Source organism: Tenebrio molitor, chromosome 7, assembly GCF_963966145.1.
Source record: "Tenebrio molitor chromosome 7, icTenMoli1.1, whole genome shotgun sequence".
Taxonomy (NCBI): Eukaryota; Metazoa; Arthropoda; class Insecta; order Coleoptera; family Tenebrionidae; genus Tenebrio; species Tenebrio molitor.
The window spans coordinates 22,301,339-22,310,018 of record NC_091052.1 but is presented as its reverse complement, the minus strand read 5'-3'; the positions used below and the strand labels follow the sequence as shown (position 1 = coordinate 22,310,018).

The 8,680-nt window shown below is 38.8% G+C and overlaps 1 protein-coding gene across 12 annotated transcripts in view; it reads right to left on the bottom strand.

Annotated features, from left to right (window-relative positions):
* Positions 1 to 742: 742 nt before the first annotated feature.
* LOC138134663 (mucin-2-like) overlaps positions 743 to 8,680 on the bottom strand; it is a 53,282-nt gene continuing 45,344 nt past the window's right edge. For 11 of the 12 annotated variants that reach the window (XR_011160787.1, XR_011160796.1, XR_011160795.1 and 8 more), the window contains 4 exons: positions 1,463 to 8,581; positions 1,259 to 1,399; positions 1,054 to 1,198; positions 743 to 993 (listed from right to left, as the gene is read on the bottom strand). The gene's annotated coding sequence lies outside the window, so the exon portion shown is untranslated. The remainder of the gene's footprint in view (positions 994 to 1,053; positions 1,199 to 1,258; positions 1,400 to 1,462; positions 8,582 to 8,680) is intronic. The other variant, XR_011160788.1, reaches the window with a different exon arrangement.

Genomic DNA, 8,680 nt, shown 5'->3' with positions numbered 1-8,680 from the left:
TGTCTGCAATTTAGATTTTAAAACCAGCGTCGTCAGCCAAGGGTGGTCCGATTAGTTAAGGGGGCGAGAGGCGCGTTACAGATCGAGACTTTTAAGTAAGATATCAGATTACACTTGCACGTGTGGTCAGTCGCGGGAAAAATTTAGCGCAATTAATAAATTCTTGGTTAAACAAAGTCAAGTTACAAACCCACTACTTTAGAAAGACGCGCTGTATTTTTCTGAACATTATGATATCCAATTTAACCCTAATTTAAGCTGGAGTAATCGTAATTCTGATGTACAAACCAATTTTCTTTATTTAATCATTGTAAGCAAACCTTGCACCGTATGATTACTGCCCATTTACTAACATAGTTTTACAAGGAAAGTAGGTAGAAATTTCTGTAAGAAAAACGTAGAAAATCGTGAAAATGTAAAAATGGTACCGCTGTAGTACTGGGGGCGACATCTAACAGGGTTAGTACTACGAAATTTACAGTTTTCTTACGTCTTTCTTCCGTATGCTTTCCGTTAAATTTAAACAAACAAAATTTGTTGTTACATTCATTAACCAGCTTCAGTTCAACAATTAGTTGCAGACAGAACAACAACCAATTTTGGAGTTTAATTTCTCTTTCAGCGTAATTGGGGTGATTCGCTACCGTTACTGTGTTTTATTATATTGTCCAATGGACTAACAAATTGTATGTTTAATAATGTTGATATTGCGAATCGAAAAATCACCCTAACTAGGAAATAATGATATTTTTTGCGCGATTGTACTCTATTTGGTTGTTTACCACGTCTGTTTCCAAGATGGTAAGCTCTGTTTACTCGTTGCTAACGATAAACTCGATGGTAAGTAATTTTTGGTGTTCTAGAACGGTAAGTAAAGTTTATTCAAAATTAATCGATTATTATAATAATTTTTATGTAGACAGAAGTTGAAGACAAGATGTGGGGGCACTTTCTGGAAACTCATAAAGCTCTTGTAGTCGGCTTTCCTTGGCGCTGCAATGAAATAGCATTAGCAAACTTGCCGCGACATTGGCATTGTCAAAATTTTCATACCCCGCATTTTCCTTGTCTTCTTGATTAGGTACACATTGAGGTTGTTGGTTTCGAAAATTCTTCATTTATGTAGACAGAAGTTGAAGACAAGATGTTAGCACTTTCTGGAAACTCACACGGCTCTTGTAGTCGGCTTTCCTTGTTGCTGCAATGAAATAGCATTAGCAAACTTGCCGCGACATTGGCATTGTCAAAATTTTCATACCCCGCATTTTCCTTGTCCTCTTGATTACACACTGAGATCGTTGGTTTCGAAAATTCTTCATTTATGTAGACGGAAATTGAAGACAAGATGTTAGCACTTTCTGGAAACTCACACGGCTCTTGTAGTCGGCCTACCTTGCCGCTGCAATGAAACAATTTTAGTAACAGACTTGCCGCAACATTAGAATTGTCAAAATGTTTATACCCCGGATTTTCCTTGTCTTCTTGATTTCATATTGAGTTCGCTGGTTTAGAAAATTCTTGATTTATGTAGACAGAAGTTGAAGACAAGATGTTAGCACTTTCTGGAAACTCACACGGCTCTTGTGGTCGGCATTCCTTGCCGCTGCAATGAAATAATATTAGTGAACTTGCCGCGACATCAAAATTTTCATACCACACATTTTCCTTGTCTTCTTAATTACACGTTGAGGTCGTTAGTTTCAAAAATTCTTTATTTGTGACGCACCCCACATTCAAAGTTTCTTCTACAATATCCACTTCGTTTTCGGAATCACTAATATCACTCATTTTACTGCTTGTTTTTCAACACAACTGGCGATATTTGCGCACAAAAACTGCAATGGCGGTAGTTGTTTGCAGATTGCCTGAGAAACGCGATACAAAAATCGACATTGTGGCAACACGATGTGAAGGGCGTCGTATCGCATTGCATTCTAGTTAGGAATGTTTTGTAATAAATATTCAATCGCGCAAAAAATCTCATAAGCATGACGAACGTTAATGACAATGTACGGATCTCAGACAATATTGGAGTCGTCGCAAGCTCCTCCTCCAAACAATTGTCTTCGATCCGTGCATTGTCAGTACCGTTCTTTATACTTAATATACTATTTTAAGCGAGTTAAACGAGGTTTGATTGAATGCCAATGCATCGTAAGACTCAAATTTGCATAATTCCACACATATGGAAAATGAGTAACAAGGGAAGGGGGGTAAGCGAGTTAGCGTCCCCTATTTATAGTTTTGGCACATTTGTTTTGGGGGATTTCGGGTTTTTGACTGTCTTTCTAACTAGTCGATATCCGTGTGTCTGCCTTTGCGATTTTGTTTAAATTTTCCAAATTTAAACTATTTTTGTTTATTAACTCACTTTAGCTTCGTTAAGAGTGCCGAGTGCTAATAAATAAGTTAGTGCCAGTTCCAACAACAGGTGCCTACGAGCAACCAGGGTGTTAAACTTTCTGGGTAAGGCCGAGAAAGGGTTATATTATTTTGATTAATTAACTTTATGTCAAAATTTACTGGTTTTTCGTTGAACTTATTTTATCAGTCGTTCACCATGGAATTTTCAATTTCAATTTATTCAACAATTTGGAATAACCAAAATCAAAATTTAAAATAATTTTCCAAGTTTCGAGATATTTGAAGTAAATGCTTAAAGCTAGAGGTAGCCAGCAACAAATGATTCTATTTCCGATGGAAAGGAGCCGCAACGCTTTGGTTGTCGGATTACCTAAATTACAAATTTAACTTATCTGATCCATTTATTCGACATATTATATTAAATCCTTTACTTCAAATTGAGTGTAACCACCAGTCAGGGATTTTGAAACTTAACCAGTGGCGGCTCATACTAAAAAAATCTGGGTAGGCACTTAGGTCCTGCATAAGGATTAATGTATACCATTATACATATGCACTTTTTTTTTGTCATTTTACACAATTAACACTAAGTCATCATCTAATAATTTGGTCCTTTTCGTTGATTTTGAAAAAAAACTTGAAAATCCGGCAACATTAGCAAAAAAATATTCGACACTCTTTGATTTTACCTGAAGCGTCCTGTAATATTGAATTTAGTCTGTGGGCATAACAATGTGTGAACTTTGCTTGGGGAGCTATTGAACGAATTCTTGACTGCTCTCTTGCCATTACTAAAGCCACTGAAGCTCCGTCATACGTTTGACCTACCAATTTTTGTAGAAGATTGAATCTACTAAAAGTCGTTGTCAATAAGTTAAAAAGATCATCTGCCTTTCGACCTTTTGCCACGAGAAACAAACAGATTTATCTACTTCTGATTCTATGGTTTTTATTATCACTTTCGTGATACTTTCAATTAACTCATTCTGAATGGTTTTTGATAAACCGCTAAATACAGAATATTCGTTTAAAAAAGTTTAAAATTTTTCATCATAAGTACTTAAAAGTTTCGCGAGCTCTTTAAAATTGCCCTGATTTAATGACGTTTCTGTTTCATCGTGACCACGAAACTCCAATTCCGTGTCGATAAATAGAGTGTCATATCGGCTAAACGTTTTAAAATATCCCGATTCTCTTTCATTTTTTCGTTATGTCTCAAAATGCTTACCCGATGTCCCGAATGTAACGCAGCTGCAATGCTCTGTTGTTTCCCAAAAAGTTTGAATTTTAAGGCCGCGTGTACGTGTTCTTTCGAAATTTCGTGTTGCTGGATTGACATTGCTAATTCTAATTGTTTCAAATTATTATAACCGGTTGAATTCCAGGGACTCCGTGTGTTTTCGCAAAATAATAAATAATACCAACAATACAATCTATTCTTGTTTATGCTTCCAGAAATCCATTGACACTTTTGATACCACGAAGTTGAAAACATGCGCGTGCACCGTCTCTTTTCATTATAAAGTAAATTTACCAGATCAGGACATGGTTTATTTAAATTTCGAACTATTTGTTTTTCATCATATTATGACAATGTGCGCGTGCGAGTTTCAGTAAGGCAGGCCTAGCCTGCCCTTGGTTACGGTAGGTCCGGTCCGGTACTATTTGTACATATATGATTCATATTGATTTACAAAGTAAGCTGTTTCTAGTAACTGATATAAGGCTCATTAAATTAATTAAGTAAAATTCAAGTGTCCAGTACCCTATTAGGCTATGGGTATTTTTATATAAATAAATTTCAAAATTTACGGTCTTTCTTTCTTGATTGCGCCTTCCTACTTCTTATTTTTAACATTTATTTCAGATTTAATTATATCTGAAATATTTTATTATTAGATAGTATGTATTATGTATTAGTATTGACAAATACAAATACAAATACACGAAACAGTATAAAATGTATTGTCTGACTTTATAAAAATCTAAAAAAAAAAGGTAAACAAAAAAGGTAAACATATGATCGATGACACTGTTGTCTTGTTTTATTCGTGAAAAAAAAAATCTTTTCAGTAATGCATTAGACGCTATCAAACTCATATAACAGCATGCGCACGTGTGTACGCTGGTACGCTTGGACTGCCAGGGTAGGCTAGCCCACCCGGACAACAAACAGCGATCGAGAGCCTAGTCGTACTCTCGGCTCGAGTTGACGCGAGAGAACACAGAAACTGATAGAATCGTACGTACTGTTACGATTTTAATTTCGCGGTAAATCCTAAAGGCGAGAACGTTCTAGAACATTCCAGAACGGGCTCTCGGACCCCGACTTCCGGTACCGGCCGCGTCAATTCGGCGAAAGGAGGGGAAAATATATAAAGGTGGAGCAGACGTTCTCGAGAGGTTCTCGACTAGTTGAGGTCAGAGGTTACGACCGATTCGTGTGTGAGTGCTGTGTTCAAAAGGGGGAGATTAGGGGGTGTTTTAGTGTGCAACAGGTGCTGGCGAACCCGTGGAGGAAGACCGATTCGGCTGGGAAATCGTCCTAGAAGAATTCCAACCGAAACGTCGCGGCGGATAAAGGCTTCCTTCACGAGGGTCATCGACCCTACGCTTCAGCGGATTAATTTCACCACCCTGTTGGGCCGACGTCATCCCCCAGGACCCCACCGGAGAGCAGGACCTCACACCGGACTGTCCCTGGCCGAGGAACCCGAGACCAGGAGCAACTCATATCTGGCAAGGTCCTTCAGCGTCTTTCTTTTACTGTCCGCCATCTTGGCTCATTTCTTTTACGTTGATTCACGTTATCGGACCTGGAGTGACCTCGCCAGAAACGACGCGCTCGCTGGCTCTCGGAAGTTTTTTTATTATTTATCACATTACTTTATCGTTTTCCATTTTTTTTTGCACCGGGGCTAAACCTGACTAATTCACGCCTATCCCTAGGGAGTGTCGAGGGGAGGAAGGACCCCGAGGACTTTCCGAGGATACGGACGGCGTGGTAGACCAGCGGCGGAAGAAGGACTCGGAGGACCTTCCTCCGGCTCGCTCTCCCAAGGACTCTTCTTGGATTTCAAGCCCCAGGCCCGATGTAAGGAAGGTTTTGGTTTAATTTTCATGAATTGGTCATTTGTATAGTTTGAGATTTAGCCTGGTAGTACCGGCACTGTTTGTGAATTTAATTAGTGTTTAAGCGCCTTCAGCGTGTTATTTTGAGAAACTTCAGTTCACTTCTAGTCTCATTTTTACCTTATTGTTAACTTTGGTTAGTTCAATTTGGTCTCAAGGCCCATATCTTTAATTTGTTAATTTTGGAATAACACTGGTTTGTATCCTAGCATCACCTTACATAGTCGACTGTGTTTCGCCCGCAGCGGCATCTAAGTTGGAGTTAAATAGTTACTTGTCGCCTGTAAGGTTAGGAAAGGAATATTAAACGCTCTCATTATTACATCTGTGTTTCTATCCAACACCTGGTATAACACCGTGTTTGTGTAGCATCATTTCTACTTCAACAGCCTCGCTCTCGAGACGTAAGTGTGTTTATGTGCCGGACCCGGAACCAATCAGTCTCAGAAATCGTTATTTAAATTTCCCCCGGTGAAGTTGGGAGATTTAAGTTTTCTCTTGTTGGTGGAGTAGTTAAGGAGAAAATAATAACGTAACAGTACGCACTAGCTTCGTCGGCCATAATCCAGGGTGGGCTCGCCTGCCTTCGTTCAACTTTCCAGCTAAACTGAAGCGCAACGTTGAATTAATAATAATTTAACAAAACAAATTATTCACGGTTTTCTGCACAGAACTTAGATTAAGATTAAATTCAGCAATTGTTTTTTTTTTATAAATCTATTAGACGTAATTTCTTCATTTTCGCTTTGAATACCACCCGCCACTGAACTTAACAGTCAATTACTAATTTATAACTAAATCGTTCCTGAATTTTCTCAACTGGTGCCCTCAAATCAGATCGAAATTTCTAGTTATAAACTTTAGGGAGATAGAATAATTGGTTGCATATTCAATATAGGGTAGAGAAGGGCTATTTCTCTCCCGCGTCGTGTTTAGGCGATCAAAGCAAAATTATTGTTTTGCACCAATTGCACCTGAAATTATAGGCGCGTTTGTCGGCCACCAACGATGAGGAGAGTCGTGGTTCCCGGGGACCCTCTTCTCCAACTTTACTAGGTCTAAGACACGGTGCCAGGTCGTAGCTTCCGGCCGTGGACTTAGAATGGGCGTCGTAATTCCCGCTCCAACGACATGTACTATGTATGTGTGGGCTACCACGAGGACAAACGAGACAAAATAATTATCCCGGTTACCTGTAATAAACTGGTGTCGCGTACGACAAAGTTCTGTACAAGTCTATGTCGAAGCTCGTGGACGAAAATTTGTGAGAGAAATGACGCCTACAGTCATTCAGATTAATTTGCGAGGACTTGTGTATCCGGGTTTTGTTCGGAAGTTGTGATTGGTGTTTAAGCACCGGACTTTTACCGGAAGAGGTATTTCGGCACTAGGGCGTAATAGTTAAATGCGATTCTGTATTAAATACCGCGAGCATGTTACCTTCCGACTCTGGTAAAAGTGTAACTTAGTAAACGCGATATTAAATGTTGCTTGGGTAATACAAGTTCGAACAAGTTACCTGAAGGTTAGGGTAGATTTGCCGTACGTAAATAGGGTTGCATAAGAATGGGGGTTTACAGCAAAATCAAACTTTTTCAAATCTAAATTGGATAACATAAAATATAATCAGGTGAAGACTGACGACTCAATCATCTGTTTAAATTCATGATTACAATTACAAAGAAAGTCTCTTACGAATTTGATTACAAACATACCTAACCTCAACAATAACTTTAACACAGTGCAAAATTTGATCAAACCCGCAGAACTCATCCATTTTGTAAACAAGGCTTTGAAATATTTTGTAATAAAATAACCCGAACTGAACTCAGTCAGGCAATTAAGATGTAAAAAACATTGAATTGATATTAATTAATTAGGTAATTCATTAAAATAAGGAAAACATTAATGATTATGCAAAAAAAAAATCCGAAAGCAACCACCGGGGTGGTTTTTAAATGGCACTGCTGAAACGAGATTAATAGAGTTTGTGTGACTAATGGCCTGAGGCGCGATGGCGATGTACGGTCAAAATGGTGAAAAGAGATGACGATGGCTATGAAGAAGGCCCGGAAATCCGAAAACGATGCTGGGACTAGGGTTCCAACGGAGAAAAAAAAATGACACGTCTGTTTGGGACTATGTTAAGAACTCGCTCACTCGCTGAGATAATGATTCTAAGACAACTCCAACGGGCGAATGTCCGGAAAAAACGCGTCCTCTTGGGACGACGGTTCCGAGATAACTTGCTGGTACCACCGTCTAGAGATAACAAACTTTTCGAAAACGGGCCTTCGTTGAGGCTGCGTGAAGTTCGAAGAGCGTCGAAACGAAGCAAGATGTCTTCGCGAACTTAATACACGGTCAAGACAAGAAGAGGGTAAAAAGACCATTTCGCGAAAGTTTGGATGATGATTTTCCGTTGAGGCGTTGAAAAGTTATGAGACTTCTGAGGGAGCGATTTTGGGTGGGCAAATAAGCGGGTTATAATTATCCCGAGAAAAGGTGCGCGTTGACTTTGCCTCAACGGTAGATAACAAAAAAACCGGCGCATCGACTGAAATGAATAAATTCGGTATACAAATTCATAAAGACAAAATCAGTGAATTTAAATTAGATAGAAGAATTTTACTTATGACAACGAAAGCAAACAAAGATTTCACTTTTCCCGTGATTTGAGAAAGTTTAAGGGTCTTTTTTGGCTTTAAATTCCAAATGAGACAGTTCAGACAAACAATGCGGAGTTGCAAACACCTTGGTGGTCGATATCGGGTGTGAAAAACTTGTTTGATCATCGTCGGGGGTAACATTGTGGGAGAAACAAAAGACTCAGAAAAGTTTACCATCAATATCTGAAGCAGTCGATCCAGAAGATCACGACTTCGATCTTACTTCCACAACTCTAAGTCCATCTACAGATTCAGAGTTTCCCGGAAATCGCCCATAAATTGTCAAACAACCTCTGGATTATTAATTTGTATTAAATACATCTGTTAAAAGGTTTTGAAGTACCTACCAGTACGTACCTACCTAAGTAGAGAAAGAATGTGATGTATACAGCAACCATGTATACAAGCCGACAAACCTGCAAGAAAATGACAATTGGGAGTAGCGATTGTTAATAATCGTCAACAAGTTAATAATCTTCACTCTTAACAAAATATGTTGTGAATAAACTGGGTAT